Source organism: Hippopotamus amphibius, chromosome 11 (assembly GCF_030028045.1).
Source record: "Hippopotamus amphibius kiboko isolate mHipAmp2 chromosome 11, mHipAmp2.hap2, whole genome shotgun sequence".
NCBI classification, from domain to species: Eukaryota; Metazoa; Chordata; class Mammalia; order Artiodactyla; family Hippopotamidae; genus Hippopotamus; species Hippopotamus amphibius.
The window spans coordinates 14819187-14836790 of NC_080196.1; the positions used below are offsets into that span (position 1 = coordinate 14819187).

General features: G+C 36.9%; 1 pseudogene; it reads left to right on the forward strand.

The window, feature by feature from the left end:
* The first annotated feature begins 467 nt into the window (after nt 1-467).
* LOC130832167 (U2 spliceosomal RNA) lies at nt 468-595 on the forward strand (annotated as a pseudogene).
* Nucleotides 596-17604: the final 17009 nt, after the last annotated feature.

Here is a 17604-nt window from a genome sequence, read left to right on the forward strand (position 1 = left end):
GACTACTTGGGTACAGCTTCTTCTGTGTGTCAATGATTAGGCTAGTCAGACATGACACAGTTCAAGGTAAGTGTTCTGAATGCTTTGTGCAGAGTTCAGAAACAGAAAAAAAATCTTCCCCAACTGTCCAATAGGTCTGGGATGCTCTACAAAAGGGATTTATGTTATTTCTTTATGAAGCATTTGAGATAACCTAAGTGAAGGGTGCACGTTGGTTGGACATATACAGCTAACACTGTGAACATATGCCCATTTATTTTAACCAATACAAATTGAAAAAAAAAAGTTGCATAGAAAAATAGCCATGATGTTAATTTTTTAAAAAAGAGAGTTACAAACCTTGTATTTATGTCACCCCAATTATGTTTTTGCTTATATGTATACAAATTGAGGTGCTGACATTTAATACAATAGCACATGAAAACCCAACTTTAGTATCTTTTGCTGCTTTTAGGAGAAGCTTCCCAATTGCTTCTCGGCCTTTTGGCTAAGATCAAGTGTAGGAGAAACTTCCTATACTTTCTTGGGGGATGGGTTTCCAGAGATTAGACGTTAAGACTGGAAACTTCTTAGCACCTGGAGTGTTAAATAGCTTATGCTGGGTCTCAGCGCTTGGAATCTAGCCATCTTAAAGATGGAGTTGTTCAGATGAACCTTAAAATACTGCGATAGACATGAATGGGGAAGAAAGGCTGGGTATTTCTGAGGTTTAGAGGAGAGCATGGCCTGATCTGGGGATGCACAAACATCAGTCAGAAGAGTGGAGGGGCCCTCAGGATCGTGAGAAAAGGACAAGTTTGCAGCTATCTTCAGTGAGTGAATCTAGGTGGCAAATTTAGTGTGTTTGAAGAGCAAGTGGGAATGGCGGGACCTCCAAATGGGGGTGTGTGGCGGTGACCCTAAAAGCAGAACATTAAGCTGTTTGGCTCTGGAAGCCCTAGCAGGACCTCCCAAGTGGGACAAGGCAAGGGGTACTGGGAGGCACTCTCTAAATAAACTGAAGAACAGAAGCTCTTCCTAATTTCCTGGATGACAGAAATGCTGCCATTCTGTTCAAGCCTAAGAAAGCAGGCAGCAGATGCTGCAAGTAAGACTGGACTTCAACTGTAATGGACAAGAACAGAGTCAGATGAAATGTGATTGTACCCAGTATTAAGAAATGTGAGATACTTTCATCTGAGGAGCAATTTAGACCTCTCTCTCTCTCTCTCTCTCTCTCATACACACACACATACACACACACAGACATGCACACACATACATATATACACACACAAAGAATAAAAGCATACTATAACTATTAACAATTGTTATTTATATGCTATTAAATTATGGCTGACATTGTTTAATTTTCCAGGGTGTTTTTTTCAGTGAATATACATTCACTTCAAAACTGCAAAAACACAAGGAAAAAATAGAACCTAATTAGATGACAAGCAAAAACCCAAAGTATATCTTACTCCCCAGCAGTACCTCTTGATCTGTAATCAAGCACATGGCTCCAAGCAAAATTCAATGAGTTTATATGGTCAAAAATAGAGCAAGAAGACCATAGCCAAAATAGTTCTCCTAAGTAGAGAAGAACTAGCTGCCCAGTGTTTACAAATTCTGGCACAAACAGTGTAACAGCTCTTATTTTAGCATGCTTACTATCTGTTTTCACTGCTTTCAAAAGATGGAAGATTACTCTGAAGCAGACTCTAGAAGCATGTCTTTGCTCGTATTTCAGTGAAATTAAGCTTTCTATGAAATAAAGAAAACAAATAAAACATTTGGAAAAAGTATCCATTTTACATTTACATCTCTGGAAGAGGTGAGTTCTACAGTAAGGTGAAAGGGAGAAGGCAGCAGGAGGGGGTGAGAATAGGTCAAGATATTGCTTTCAAAAAAGTAACAAAAAGAAGAAAGAGAGGAGGAGGAAAATAATAACTCACTGAGTAACAATTATAGTTTGGTGCTTTATATGCACTAAATTGGCTGGAATCTTTTTAGCTGCTGTTGAAGTGGGGTGAGCATCTTTTATGATAGTGGTATTTTCAACCCATATTAGGGACAAAAAAAATATAAATTTCTTTCTCTTAGACTCCAGCAGAGAAAAAGATGAAACAGTATAGAGGAAATATGTACTCTCTTTCATCAAGCAGTTTGAAGGTTGAGGGCAGGGATGGCAAAGGGATTGGGACCAAGGCAGAAAAATATGACTGAGTGACTTCTGCGTTTATCAACTGGATTTTTAAAGTATTATATTAGAGCAGCTTAACCATGGAAAAAACCTCTGATTAGTCAGGTTTCTCCAGAGAAACAAAAACAATAGGATGTCGAGAGAGAGAGAGAGAAAGAGACAGAGAGAGAGAAAGAAAGAGAGCGAGCGAGAGAGAGATTTATTTTAAGGAATTGGTTCGCATGATTAGAACTGAGAAGTTCAAAGTCTGCAGAGCAGGTTGGCAGGTTGGAGATCCATGGAAGAGTTGATGTTGCAGCTAGAGTCCAAAGTTAGTCTCAAGATTGAATTGCTTCTTGCTCAGAAGACCTCGGTCTTTTCTTTTAAAGCCTTCAACTGATTACACGAGGCCCACCCACATTATGGAGGGTCATCTGCTTTATTGAATGTCTACTGATTTAAATGTTAATGACCTCTAAAAACTACCTTCCCAGCAACATCCAGACTGATGTTTGGACATCACAGCCTAGTCAAGTTGACACATAAAATTAACCGTCACAAAAACCAAAGATTCGAACAAATGCAAAGAGAGCCCAAGAGAAAATAAAAGATGACTCAATTAAATAATGAAGTGGTACATCATGAATGTACTTTTTTTCTAAACATACTATTCATTAACAAAGTTGGAACATCAGTTTCAATATAGCTATTCCATAGTGGGTGGAAGCTGAGCTTCCTGTTAAAAAGAAAGGTACCAGATTCCATCTGTTTTCTGATCAGGTGAACATTTTAAAGTATCTTTTCTCTGAGTCAGCTTTCACTATGACATTCTGTTTTTCAGAAAAGATCATTAATTCCTGTGGCTACCTTGTTGTTACTGTGATAATCTGGGTCTCAACCAAGACCTTCATCACTTGATCACCACACTTAATCTTATTTTCTTCAATTCTCCAACTGCATCTTTGGTTGCAATCAACAAGTCACTTTGTTGTTCTACAGACTCTCTCTACTATTCACACTTCGTAGCCATATTTATTTTTTTTCATCTATGATTCCTCCTTTATTCTCTACCTATTCACCAAGCGTATCAATCCTTCACAGATCAAAGTAAGCTGTACTTAACCTATCATTCAAGTTCATCTATGACTTCTCTGACTATTCTTGCCAATAGTAAGTGCTCAGTAAGTCTCTCTTTACTAAACACTTTATAATATAATAATGTAACTGCAATAAATTCAATTTCATTAACTTTCTTCTATATTTTGCTGATACAAAAAAAAAAGAGGAATAATAAATATGTCATCCAAGGAAGAGCATTCCTGCCCAATGAGAACACAAATGATTCATGGTTATAGAATCACAGAATTTTATTTTCAATAAACAAAACATCTACTGAACCTGTATAATATGTACCAAGAACTGAGCTAGGCTCTTGAGATAAAATGTGAAATGTGATCACAATCTAGTAGGGAAGAAAAAAATGAAACAAAGATCAAATATATTTCCAATGTAACGTAACTCCGATGTAATAGATAGATGAGCAGAATGCTTAGAAACCATCTCATGCAGCTTCCTTATTTTACAGCTGAAGAAACCAAGGCTCAGGAAGAAGAAACAGCGTGTCCACAGTCATATATATATTTAGGTTGCATCACCTGGGACTGGACCCTAAGCCAGTCATTGGTTGCTTCAACTAATTACAGTCTATGGAGAGAAAAATGTCTACAGAGAAAGGGGTCACCCAAATAGCACAGCAAATCAGCACAGCTCCAGATTTCACCTGAAAAACATCTCATCAAGCTCTCAGGCCAGGGACTCTTTTTTTTTTTGTAGAGAAATGGCCCAGCCAGGAACAGTAGAGCATCAATCTCACCATTAAGGCCCTGACACTGCTGAGATCTTTACCACCAGTGGGTAGCAATTATTTTTGTAGTAGAGGTCCATGTCCAGAGAATTGATTCTCCAGTGCTTATGAATACCCCCTATTAGCCCACTTGATAAGTGGGAGCTGTGCTCCTGCCTGCCGCGGAGGCTACAATTGCCCAATCGAACAGTCTCTCTTCATGCATAAACATGACTCTTGCTATCACTAATGGGAAACGGTTCCACAGTGCTGCAGAAAATAGAGCCCACAGTCTTGTGATAAATCTGTCAAACGTGACATGCTCTATGTGAAGGGCAGCACCGCCACTGATGAAATGAGCAACCTGGTGTACAGTACAATAAAGCGTCAAAGCACTTCGGTGCAGACAGCCGGTCTGAAGCTCTGGGAGACAAATCAGGGCTTAAAATATGAGTCATTAGAAGGAACCTGGGTACAAATGTTCATACAGAAAACACCATGGACTGCTCTCAGCAACGCGCCTTTCACCTCCCTGCCCTCCCTGCCTTCTCTTGGGCACTCTCCTAGAACCAAACTTGTAAGTCTGGACGAGGTATTCTATCATACTGAGTTGACAGCGCAGTTTATCTGTGGTCTGGCTGGATGAGACACAGGCCTACCACCAGTCTCTGGCTGTCCTTTAACATCAGGACCGCATGCTGTGCCTGACAGGTCCTCATGGAACAAGGCTCTCCCTGATGCTCCCCTGCCTCCCTTTTTACCTCTTTGTTACACCACATTGTGATATAGCAACATAATAAGAAATATACTTTTGGTCTTTGTTCCTGGTTCTTGGCACAGAGCTTCTAAGATGCTTGGAATTTCTTGAGTGATGGGGTGAGAGAAGCATCTTCTCTTATTCATAATAAGCCGCTTTTAACCATACCTGAGTATATGCTAATGAGGTGATTCTTGGAGATGGGGGCTGGTTACCAGGGAATCCACCAGGTGATTAGAGGGTTAGAACTATCAGCCCCACCCCTCAACCTCTGGGCTTTTAATGACCAATGGCCAATGATTTAATCGGTTATGCCTCCATAACAGAACCTCCATAAAAATCCCTAAATGACAGGGTTGTGAGAGCTTCTGGGCTGGTGAAGATATCAAGGTGCTGGCAGGCTGGCACGCCTGCACGGGGCATGGAAACTCTGTTCCCCTTCTCTATACTCTGCCCTGTGCATCTCTTCCACTGGGCTGTTCCTGAGTTGTATCCTTTATAATAAACCAGTAATACTAAAGTGTTTCCCTGAGTTCTGTGAGTCATTCTAGCAAATTATGGAAGCTGAGGACGGGGCCATGGGAACCCTCAATTTATAGGTGATCAGTCAAACGTAAAGGAGGCCTGGGACTTCCCTGGTGGTCCAGTGGTTAAGACTCCACGCGTCCACTGCAGGTTCGATCCCTGGTCAGGGAACTAAGATCCTGCATGATGCACGTTATGGCCAAAAAAAGAAAAAAGAAAAAAAATGTACAGGAGGCCTGGACTTGCCATTGACCTCTGAAGTGGGGGGCAGTCTTGTGGGGATGAGCCCTTAACCTGTGGTCTGTGCCAGCTCCGGGTAGATAATGTCAGCATTGAATGAAATTGTAGAACACCTAGTTGGTGTCTGTAGAGAACTGAAGAACTGTGTGGTGTAAAAAATCCACACATTTGGTAGTAGAGAAATAGTTTTTCCTTTACATGTGTACCCAGGGTCCTCTTACCTCCTTACAAGCCACACCTAACATGCACCAGGATCCTCTCTGAGCTCCCACTTCTTTGACATCTGCCCCAGGGCCTTGATTTGGGCCCTGCCTAACCTGTAATCTCCTTTCTCTTTGCCCTGTCTTTGTCCTCCTGCAGAGCCTAACTAACAAGATTAAAAAAGGAAATAACTGTCTCAGAAAAGATAAATGCACTGCAGCAATGGCTACCTGTATAAAAGTCTCTTCAGGCACAAGAACAGAAAATACATTCAAAAGATGGGAAGATGAGGGAAAAGGCAAGTGGAGGATGAAAGACTGATTTATGTGCAGGGGACATTTCAGTTCTGCTTCAGATAATGCCATGTTAATGCTACCAGCTTGAGGTCAGCAGATCCTACACACTTCTAGGAAAGATTTCTTGTAACCGATCCACAAAAATAAATTACAAAGGCAATTTGAAAAAGACAGTCCTCGAAGAGTTTTTAGATTAGTATTTTTTGTTTATTCATTCACTCATTCACTAACATAAACTATATTTAGAGTTCACTATGTAGATATTGTGCTAGACTCCAGGGGCTTAATGTCTGTTGGAGACATCTTTTCCATCCTCAAAGGAGTTTATAGTCTACATTAGGGCTCAGTACACTTTTTCTGTAAAAGACCAGATAGTAATTAATACATTTTAAGTTTTACAGGCCATCCTGTTTCTGTTGTAACTTCTCAACTGCCACTAAAGTGCCAAAGCAGCCATAAATAACACAGAGATGAGTGTGACTGTGTTCCAATAAAACTTTTTTTGGACACTAAAATTTGAATTTTGTATAATTTTCACATATCACACAATATCATTCTTCTTTTGACTTTTTTCAGCCACTTAAAAATGTAGGAATCTTTGTTAGCTCACAGCTCATATAAAAACAGAAGGTGTGCCACATTTGGCCTGTGGGTTCTAGTTTGCCAGCCCCTGGTCTACAGGGAGAGACCCAGGCATCAGTAGATCCCCCTTTTCCCATCAGGACTGACAAGAAGAAAAGAAGCCCATGTAAAGTACCAGTTCAGTAGTACGAGGCAAGCTCTGGGGTTGACTATGTTATCTATCAATATAAAGCTATACAGGGGACTTCCTTGGTGGCACAGTGATTAAGAATCTGCCTGCCAATGCAGGGGACACAGATTTGATCCCTGGTCAGGGAAAATCCCATGTGCCGTGGAGCAACTAGCCTGTGTGCCACAACTACTGAGCCTGTGCTCTAGAGACACAGCTACTGAAGCCCACATACCTAGAGCCCTCGAGCTGCAACAAGAGAAGCCACCGCACTGAAAAGCCTGGGCACCGCAACAAAGAGTAGCTCCCATTCACCACAACTAGAGAAAGCCCACACGCAGCAATGAAGACCCAATGCAGCCAAAAATAAGTTTTTAGTAAATAAATAAATATTTTTAAGAAAAAAAAAGAAAAAGAAAAGAAAGAGAGAAAAAGAAAGCTACACAGTTGATGGAGGACCCAAAAGTATTTTTCACCAGAAACAGACCCTGCTCTTAGTGGTATTGTTCACCTGTAAAATGTGATTAAACCTTCCTCCTTCCTGGTGTTGGTGCAAGGATGAGAAATCCTGCTCTCCAAATACCTAGCATGCTGCCAGGCAATAGAAGTCCTCTGTACTGACTGCTGTCAACAAATCAGCTTTGCTGCTCAGGATACACAGGACTTTTGAAAGATTGTTCTTCCTTTTTAATCCAAATAAAGGTACTTCGTGGTGCCATGAGAGTAAAAATTTTTGTTTGATTGGTTAACTGGTGGGTCAATATTTTTAAGTTAGAATTTCATTATTATTATTATTATTATTGCTTTAACATTTACTACTATATGAGAATTAGTCTTGCCTATAGCTTATCCCTCGAAGAAGAGAAACATAAAAAAAGTTCCTGCTTCTCTCCATTCCTCGAAGCGTCACTCCCCTAGAAAGAGCTCATGTTCTGGTTTGGGGTAATATCCTTGGCCTAAGAACAATCCTTCTGCCATACACTGAATGTTTGTGTCTCCCCGCAATTCATCTGTTGAAACCTAATCTCCAGTGCGATGGTATTTGGAGGTGGGTCCTTTGGGAGGCAGTTAGGTCATGAGTATGGAGCCCTCAGGAGAGAGATTAGTGCCCTTACAAAAGAGAACTCTCTCCACCCTTTTTCCACCACGTGAGGACACAGCACGAAGATGGCCATCTTGTGGAACAGGAAGCAGACACTAACCAGACACCAAATCTGCCAGCACCTTGATCTTGGACTTCCCAGCCTCTGGAACTGTGAGGAATAAATTTCTGTTGTTTACCAGCTGCCCAGACTGTGGTAGTTTATTATAGCAGCCCAAATAGATTAAGACACCTTTCAAATGATGACAATTCCACACATAAAAGCACAGATTCCGAACTGTTCAGCAATTTCCTACTTTTCCTCCACCTTCCACAAACACACTTGTCAGCCCCTAAAAGAACAATAAATTCAGTCCTAATTACAGCACAAGGCCATTTCTGAGCCTCTAAATTCTCTTTATACTGAGTACTTGAACTTGACCTTCATGAGGGAAAATGCCCACCTAAACCCACTCTGCCCAGCATCCATAACTGTTTAAACCTCAGCTGGCATCTAAAGAGTTCTTCAATAAGTAAAACAAAGGCTGTAGCCTTATCTCTCTTCTTTAATATTTTAAGTAACTTGATAAAACCCTCATATGAATTGGATAAAAGCACACGGATCCCTAGAATTATAAAATTAGCTGAGCCCCTCATCTGCCAATGCAGCGGACTTGTTAACACCAGTTTAGGGGAACATTAACAAAACAGCTGCACCTGGTGGGTAGTGGCTGTCAGAAATAACACTTTGGTATTAGCCATGTTAAAATGAAACTAGTGGATTTCACAAACATTTTCCACTTGAACAGGATTTTTTAAAAATAGGTCACCTCATCCAGTTACCTGGGAGAATATTTTTTCACTTAATGATTATAAATAACAGGTATCGAACTCCTAATTCATACTTGGCATTATGCTAAGTGCATTACTGTATATAATTTTCACACAGCACCCTGAACGAAGCAGTACTGTTGTTTTTACTTTATAGGTAAGGGAAATTAGGATTGAGAGAGTAGCTTGCCCCCAGTTCCACAGTTGATCAATGATGAATGTGGGATTTGAATTTTGGTCTGTCTGACTTAACCACATATGGGGCTAATGGCTAAACAACATTGTTTCTTATGAGTTGGTTCGCATGAGCCCAAAAGGGCATGCAGAGTTTTTCTAAAGTTAGCTGCTGTATAGGGCTCTTTGATGGTTTAAGTATCCAGTAAGGGACAACAGTGCTTGCACTTATTTTTCAGGTTAAAAACTTTCATACTATACATCCAGAATGCTAGGCTCTTCTCTAAGTACTCATTCCAGCACAAGAAGAAATTGAATTCTATTTTGTTTATAATAATAATGTTATTTATAACCATTCTCACAGTCCACCCCCGTAGGCAAGAATTAGGGTCATGTCCATTTCACATCTGTGTGTCTGGCAGCTAAAGCATATGGACTTCTTTTTAGTAAACAATGCAAAGGCTCTCCCCTTAGTCTGGTCAGATAATTTAACCATAACAAACTTTGATACTGAAGTTAATTATAATTCTAATATTTGAACTAAAGGAGTAAAAGGAAACTTGGTTGCTCAATTAAGTTTGGTTATCAGAAACAAAGTACATCAATCTATTAACCTAGATTTTTTTTAAATGCTTTTTCTGAGTTACAGTTTCATGTTATAACTTCAGTGTTTATACTCTATATCCACAGGCATACCTCATTTTATTGCATTTTACTTCACCATACTTTGAAGATATTGCGTTTTTTACAAACTGAAGGTTTGCAGCAACCCTGCATTGAGCAAGTCTATTGGTGCCATTTTTCCAATAACACTGTTTTTAATTAAGGTGTGTACATTATTTTTTTAAACATAATGCTATTACACACTTAATAGAATATAGTATAGTGTAAACAACTTTTATATGCACTGGAAAACAAAAAATTGTGTGACTATCTTTATTGCAATACTCACTTTATTGTGGTGATTTGGAACTGAACCTGCAATATCTCAGAGGTAAGCCTGTACTAGCTTCCACTTTTGGAAGGACTCTGCATCTGTTACAAAATAACTGAATACATTGTTTATCATGTTACCCAATATCCCTTACATAGAGATCCAAATGATAGATTTCTTCCAAAACTGTAATTGTCTTTCCAAAATAACTTGTAGCCTCCCTAATTACCATTCAATAAGTACCATCCAACCCACTGGGTTTTCTAGCTTGTTTTTGTGCCAAAGCCTATGTTGTGCTTTGTCCTTGTGAAGCACCGAGCCAAACTCAGTCTCAGCTATGGTAACCAATTAATCATAAGTTCCTGTTAAATGTCTCTTGTTTCTCTAAATGATCTTGGTCATATATGCTTTTTTTTTCTTTTTAATGTTTATCTTTACCGTCCAATTGTATTCAGATTCTAGTATCATAAAATATTGCTCATACTACTGGGTAAGGTCAATAGACAACTAAACGATAAGACCCCTACAGGACTTTTGGTCCTGTTCGAAACATCCATAAGACATTTGGTCCATGCCAAAATGCCCTTGATATTTGGTTCGGTCCAATACCATTTGGCATGGACCAAATACGCTCATGGACGTTTTGGATAGGACTATGTTTCAAGGACCTTTTGATGTGGACCAAATGTCTTTTGAACACTTTGGGCAAGAACAAATTTCAAGGATCCTTTGGCATGGACAAAATGTCTTATGGACCAAAAGTTTTACGGATATTTGGAGCAGGACAAGATGTCTGCTAACCAGATAGAAGGATGGATAGTTGTACATGCTTTCATAATATAGGTAAATAATATACAGTCATGGTAGTATGGTGAAAATGAGATCAGAAAAGGGGACTTGATTCATTAATAAACAATTATTTTCACTGAAGGGAAAAAACTTTTCTTCATTGTTAGATGCTGCCTGCTTGAACACTAGCCAGCCATTAGCCAAAAACAAGGCGAAAGTATTACGATAAGTATGTCCAAACTATCACTTCACTGGAAAAGCAATTCAAAACACATATCACACTGATTAGTCCCCAAAGGAAAACACATTGTAAGGCAGTAAGTGGAGAACCAGCAACATTCCTGTTTAGCTGAGAACACTGTATGTCCAATAAATAGGAGGTGATGACATTATTAATATCTATGTGTTGCTCTTTGAACACGAGAATAAATTGCTTTCACATATACAGAGCCTTGTGTAAATTATTTAGTCAATGTTCAGACTATACTTGCCAGTCTTTTATCTCTATATTACCTTGAAATAAAAGCCATATCTTAAAATAAAGAAACAAGTCCTAGGTCAATATGATACATTTGTCACTGATCCCGAAATGAGTTTTAAAATATGCCCTACCTACAACTCAGATCACTTCCACCAAATGAATGGTGGTGACTATTTAAAATAGTAAAATTTTAAGAGGTAGATTTCCTCCAGTTGTAGATAATTATGGAAAGAGTTAAAGCAGATTATCTGCTCATTATACTACCTAAAATAAAAATATAACATTTGGGGTAATATTAAAATAGCATAGTCAACTCTAAAAATACGAACAAATAAAGAGATACATTGAGGAGCAAGATCTAAAAGCTAGAAAACATTTAATTACAATGGGGCACTGCCTCCATCCAACTATTTCTTTTCATTTATTCAATTAAATAAATTTAACCAGCTGCTGTACATAAAGAATTCTTCTGGACATGAAGAACACTAAAGTAAATTAAACAGTCTTTCTCTTCAAAGATTTTGTGAGTTATTGAGCTTCTGTAACCACCCTGGATACAAACATTCTCTAATTTTAGGGTTAGAAACCTCTGAATCTGTACCTGGCTGCATCCATCCCCTCTTAGTTATGTGCACAGTTTGAGTTTGTTTTATCCATCCTACCTTTTTAGTGTTTTACAGGAGCCTATTCCTCTTCAAGGTAAGAAGCTTTATGCTTATTTCTTCACTTCTATACCTTGTCTCTTCATGGCCAGTTGACAAAAGCCTCCCAGGAAACCTTCCTGACCATGGTCTGCACTTCTGAAGTCAGGTGGAAGCATCTCTAGTTACCCAGGAGTGATTCTTCTTTACAAGACCCTCTCTGAAGGTCAGTAAACTCACACTGCAGTAAACAATGCTAACATGTTCAACATATTAATAACTGAATGCTTTTGACACTTCAAAGGGGGTATTTTTTCCTTTCTTAGTCATTTTAAGAATTGCTTTAAAACAAAACTATAGGGTAGTTATCCCATATGGTGCAATGGGCAACTTTTGACTTGTTTTGTCATTTCAGGCAACTAAATACACATCTGAGATGCCATTCCTGTATCACAGGTGTGCAAGTTACCATGACAAAGAGAAAATTTGTGGATTTCAGAGTTTGAGTAAGATAAGTTTCTACATTTTTTTCCTGTTGACCAGATTAAGTCCTATTTAAATCATTGTTAGTCACGTCAAATTATCTCAGAATGGGTATACACAGGGGAAAAATAAGGAAAAAGGAAGACAAGCATTCTCAAAACCCTGGGTCAGCTGAAAGTGTAGTTTAAAATGTGATGGATTCGTTCTATTTGTTATGACTCTGAATTATTCAGCAGCACTCTTGGACACCGGGAAAAATGCACAAATATTGAGTTTTTAAGTTTGGTGTACTTAATGTCACAGGTTCTGTATAATGTGACAGCACTGCAAAATGTACACTGGAAAAATACCTGTTCTGTTCAACTTTATTCTCACAAAACCCTATTTTAAATCCTAAAGTGGAGGCAAATTTAGCGCCATTGTCCCTGTGGGCTGCTATTTGAACCTCTGTAACCTTGGGCATGTAATATAAAATTAATTAGTCTGCAGATCATAAAGGTGTTCTGAAACCTATTTCAGAAGTGTTACTGCAGGTTTTCAGTTCCAGCAATATGGCCAAATAAGTCTGGAGGTTCCCCCAACACAAACCCTTAGAAATAGTTATACAAGATAACCATAAGTCTTCTGAATGCTTAGTTGAGCTTTTAGGAATTAGAAGGTAATCTCGAGAAGCCAGGAAAAAAAGAAAAAAAGAACTGAAAATCAAAGTGCTAGGAAATGGGAAAACTCTGTGGAGGGCATTCTATCTTGATCACCTTGGGGCTGGATGTTAGTATCTACGTGATGCCTGAAGGTAAGGGCATCCCCTGTGTAAAAAGGGGAGATAGAAAGGAAATTAGCTCATAAAATGAGGATTTTTGGAGAGGACAGGGAGAAAATATCTGCCATAGGCGCAGAGAGAACAAGAAAGAAGGAAAGTTATCTGTCTTTGTTTAGATTCTGCTAGAAAAGCCCTCTTGAAAATGCAAATCCAGATATATGTTTTCATGGTCAGATTTTACCACCTGGTCTAAGAAACTCCAAGCTGAGAATTAATACAAAACTTGGTCATGAACAACTGATAGTCCTTGGGCATCTAGAACACTCCCAAAACTCAGACCCAAAAGATTGTCATGGGAAAAATGAGCACCACCTAAAAGATGTGATCACAATGAAAATTTCCAAACATTAAAAAAAAATTAATCCAACATATGTAAGACTAAAAAGGATTATAAGTGCAACAATCAGATGAGAAGCCAACAATCAGATGAGAAGCCAACAATCAGAAAGTGAATAAAAAATAAGAAAAAAAAATTAAAGGCATAACATCCAATTGCCAAGTTACATAGGCTAGAAATAAGACACTAAAATAAGCCAATTAGAACTCACACAAATAAAAAGTATAATTATTAAAATTAAAAAAACTCAATGGACAAGGAAAAGAACAGATTAGAAATAGCTGAGAGAATGTGTAAACTGAAATATGGATCTAAGGAAGTTGCATGGAATAAACGACTCAAAAATCACAAAAACAGAAAATATTAAAAAGTCATGAAGAGACATCATAGATAAAATGAGGAATTCCAACACACAGCTAATGTGTGCAAATAGAGAACTCCCCCAAAAAAGAATAGAAGAAAACCAACATGCAAGGAGATAATGGCTGAGAATTTTTTTAGAAATGATGAAAAACGTAAGTCTTCAGATTGAAGATGTGTGTCCAATAACCGTAGAGCAACATAAAAATAAATCCACACCCAGACACATTATTGTGAAAGCAAAGAATACAAGAAAGAAAGAAAGAAAGGAAGAAAGAAAGAAAGAAAGAAAGAAAGAAAGAAAGAAAGAAAGAAAGAAAGAAAGAAAGGGAAAGAGAGAAAGACAAATTTAAAAGCCAACAGAAGGAAGAGTAAATTATCTATAATGGGATAAAAATTAGACAACAGACAATAGAAGTCACAAAACTATGTAACAATATATTGAATATATTTACAGAAAATCATTGCCAAACAAGCATTTGCATCTAACTAATCATTTTTTAAGTGAGAGGAAAATAAACCATTTTAATAAAAAAAAAACAAGCTAAGGAAATTAACCAGTTACAAATATTAACAGAAAGAAGTGCTAAAAGATAGCTAAAAGACATTTAATGAAACAAGAAATTGAACCGAAATGGAAGAAGTGGTGTGTGAGAAACAACGGAGAACAAATCAGTAAGCAAACAGTGACTACATAAAAGATATTAACTAAATGCCGTATAATAAAGGCAAAGTGTAAATTAAAATACTGCACAATTACCCACATATGGTATCAGGGAGAGGGAGGAAGTTGCAGATAAAGACATCTAGTTTCTTTTATTGTCTTGAAAAAGTTAGAGATAATGAATAACTTTAGGTTAAATATTTGCTATTCAAATTTTAATGGTAGTCATTAGAAATACAAACAAAGTTTTATTTTCAAAACCAGTAGAAGGGGGAAAATAAGCATAAATAAAATTCAACACACTTAATACATATTAGGAGAAGAGGAGAAAAAAAGGAAGGCAAGAAAAATGTAATGAATAAATAGCATTAAAGTAAGAAGTGGGGGAAAAATTCCAAATAAATTTAAATGGACAAAAACCAATAGCTGAAAAACAGTGATTCTCAGATTGTATTTAAAATATTAAACCCAGACACTGTCGATGCCCAGCTCCACAACCCCTCCTCCTACTTGAGTTTCTCTAAGGCTGTTGTTGGTCACCTGAACCCACAGAGCACCCTACCTGTGGAACACCTGGTTCTCTTCTTCTCTGCCTGAGGGTTCTGTAAGCTTTCTGACCGCAAAGAGAATCAATCAGGATGTGTGAAGGAGTTAACATCCAGGGCAACCCTCAAAAGCATGAAGTCATTATAGAAATCTCCCAGCCTCCCCAGCCCCAAGGAAAAGATTTCTTAGAGCATCTTCAGGGCAACTGAGTGCCAGTTCTCTACTGTGGTTATTTGACTATTTACACAAACTTCACTGACTTCTCCTGCCTCACTTCTCTGATTTTCTCATGTAAGTTTCCTGGTCTCACTTCTTTAAATAAACTAGCTGCACCCAAATCTGAGTCATAGGGTCTGCTTTGCAGGAAGTCAGCTGGAAATCAAAAGGACGATGCTGTAAACAACAAACACATGTAATGAGACATAAACTAAAAAGAAATGTAAAAGGGTCTATCAGACAAATACTAAACAAAAGACCCGTAGATAGAAGGATGGATGGATGGATGGACAGATGAAAGAAAAGATAGTTGGAAAAAAGGACAGATAGAAGAAAGGATAGATGGATGATAGATGGATAGAAAGATAGATAGATAAAGACCACTGCAGAAGGATAGGAACAATTCTGAAGTGTGTGCTCTCAAAAATATAGTCTCAAATATATTATTAAAGAATTCCTAAAATTACAAAGAAATAGACAAAATATAATTTTAATAGGAGATTGTAAAAGGATGCCTTTTAGAAATTAATAGACTACACTGGATAAAAATTAATAAAGGTGAAATTAGAGCTTGACCTTATAAAGATAGATAGAACATACTAGGCCACAAATCAAGTTTCAACAAATACCAAAGAGTGTATAGTACATCAACTAAGTTCTCTGTGGTGCAATAAAATTGAAATAATACTAAAAATATTACTAAGTCTTCTTATATGCTTGAAAATTTGAAAAAGTATCCTTAAATTATTCATGAGTCATAGAAGACATGAAAATGGAATTAGAACAAATGTAAAACTGAATGACAATGAGATATATGTAAAGCAGTACTTTAAAGAAAATTATAATCTTCTTAAATTGATTATACTAACATGAGAGGAAACATTTAAATTAATGAAATAATCATCCAATTGGAAAAAATGAACAATGAAATACACTTGAAGAAGAAAGAAGAAAGAAAAATGCAAAATAAGGCCAAAATACTATAAAGAAAAATGAAACAGAATTAGAGCTACATTGTCCAATAAGATAGCCACTAGCTTTGTGTGTCTCCTGAGCACTTGAAATGTGACTAGTGTGACTATGGAAATGAATTTTTAATTTAATTTTAATTAATTTAAATGTAAATTTTAAAACTGAAGCAATAATAAATATTTTATTAAATATTACTGTTTTGATGGGACTTCATTGTTTTTGCAGAATCACATTTTACTTTAACCATTGAAAGATAAGCATCCAATTTGAGATCACCTTTCAATATAAAATACATACATGATTTTGGTGACAATATAAAAAGAAGAAAATATATCATTAATAAATTATATATTGATCGCATGTTAAAAATGATAACATTTTTGATATATTGTATTAAGTAGAATATATTATTAAAATTAATTTCACTTGAAGTTGTTTTCTGTGTTTAAATGTGGCTGCCAGAAAATTTTAAGTTACTTAAGTCACATTACACTTTTACTAAATAGTGCTGACTTACAGAGTGTAGCATTATTACTGAGTACAAGATTAAAATACAAAATGTAATAGCATTTCTATGCAACAAGAAACAATTATAAATAAAATTGCATATTGACTCAATTTGCAATTGCCATAAAATTACAAAAAAAAAAAACTAGGAGAAAAAGTACTGAAAGACATAAAAGTATACCTAGATAAAAGGAAAAATATTCCATATGATTAAATGTTGAAATATCTTAAAAATCTCTCCAAATAAATAAGTAAATTCAATGCAATTCAGTAATGTTTTACATACTAAACATGAATATTTGGAAGTAGAAATTTTAAAATAGTACCATTTATATGTAGATATAAATCTAATAAAATATGTGCAGCGTCTATAGGCTAAAACTATGAAACACTGATGAAAGAAAGCAAAGAAACCTATATAAAATGGAGAGTTATGTCATCCTTATGTATTGGAAGACTCAATATTATTTACACAAAAATTTTCCTCTAATTGATCTATAAATTCAACATGATCTTAATCAAAATCCTAGTAGAAATTTTGTGGATATCGACAAGTGAGTCTAAAATATACATGGAAACACAAAGGAATTAGAATAGTTGAAACAATTTTGAAAAAGAAAAAGTTGGAGGTTTCACCCTTTGTGATTTCATGAACTAGTATAAAGCTACAGTTGTCACTCTAGTATCAAAATAGAACCACACAGATATGACCAATTGATCTTTGTTAGACAAAGGACTTCAGATGTGTCAATGTAGACCCATTCCTGGTTTAAAAAAAAAAAAAAAAGTACCATTCTGGTGAGTGATGTTGATAATGGAGGAAAACTATGTACGTGTGGAAGTGAGGGGGTCTATGGGAAATCTTGCTGCAAACATAAAGCTGCTCTACAAAAATGAAGTCTTTTTAAAAAGTGCACAGGAAAGGTTCACACCAGTTTCTCAAGAGTGGCTTCCTCTGGGGAGGAAAAGAGAATAAATGAGGGTAAGGATTTGG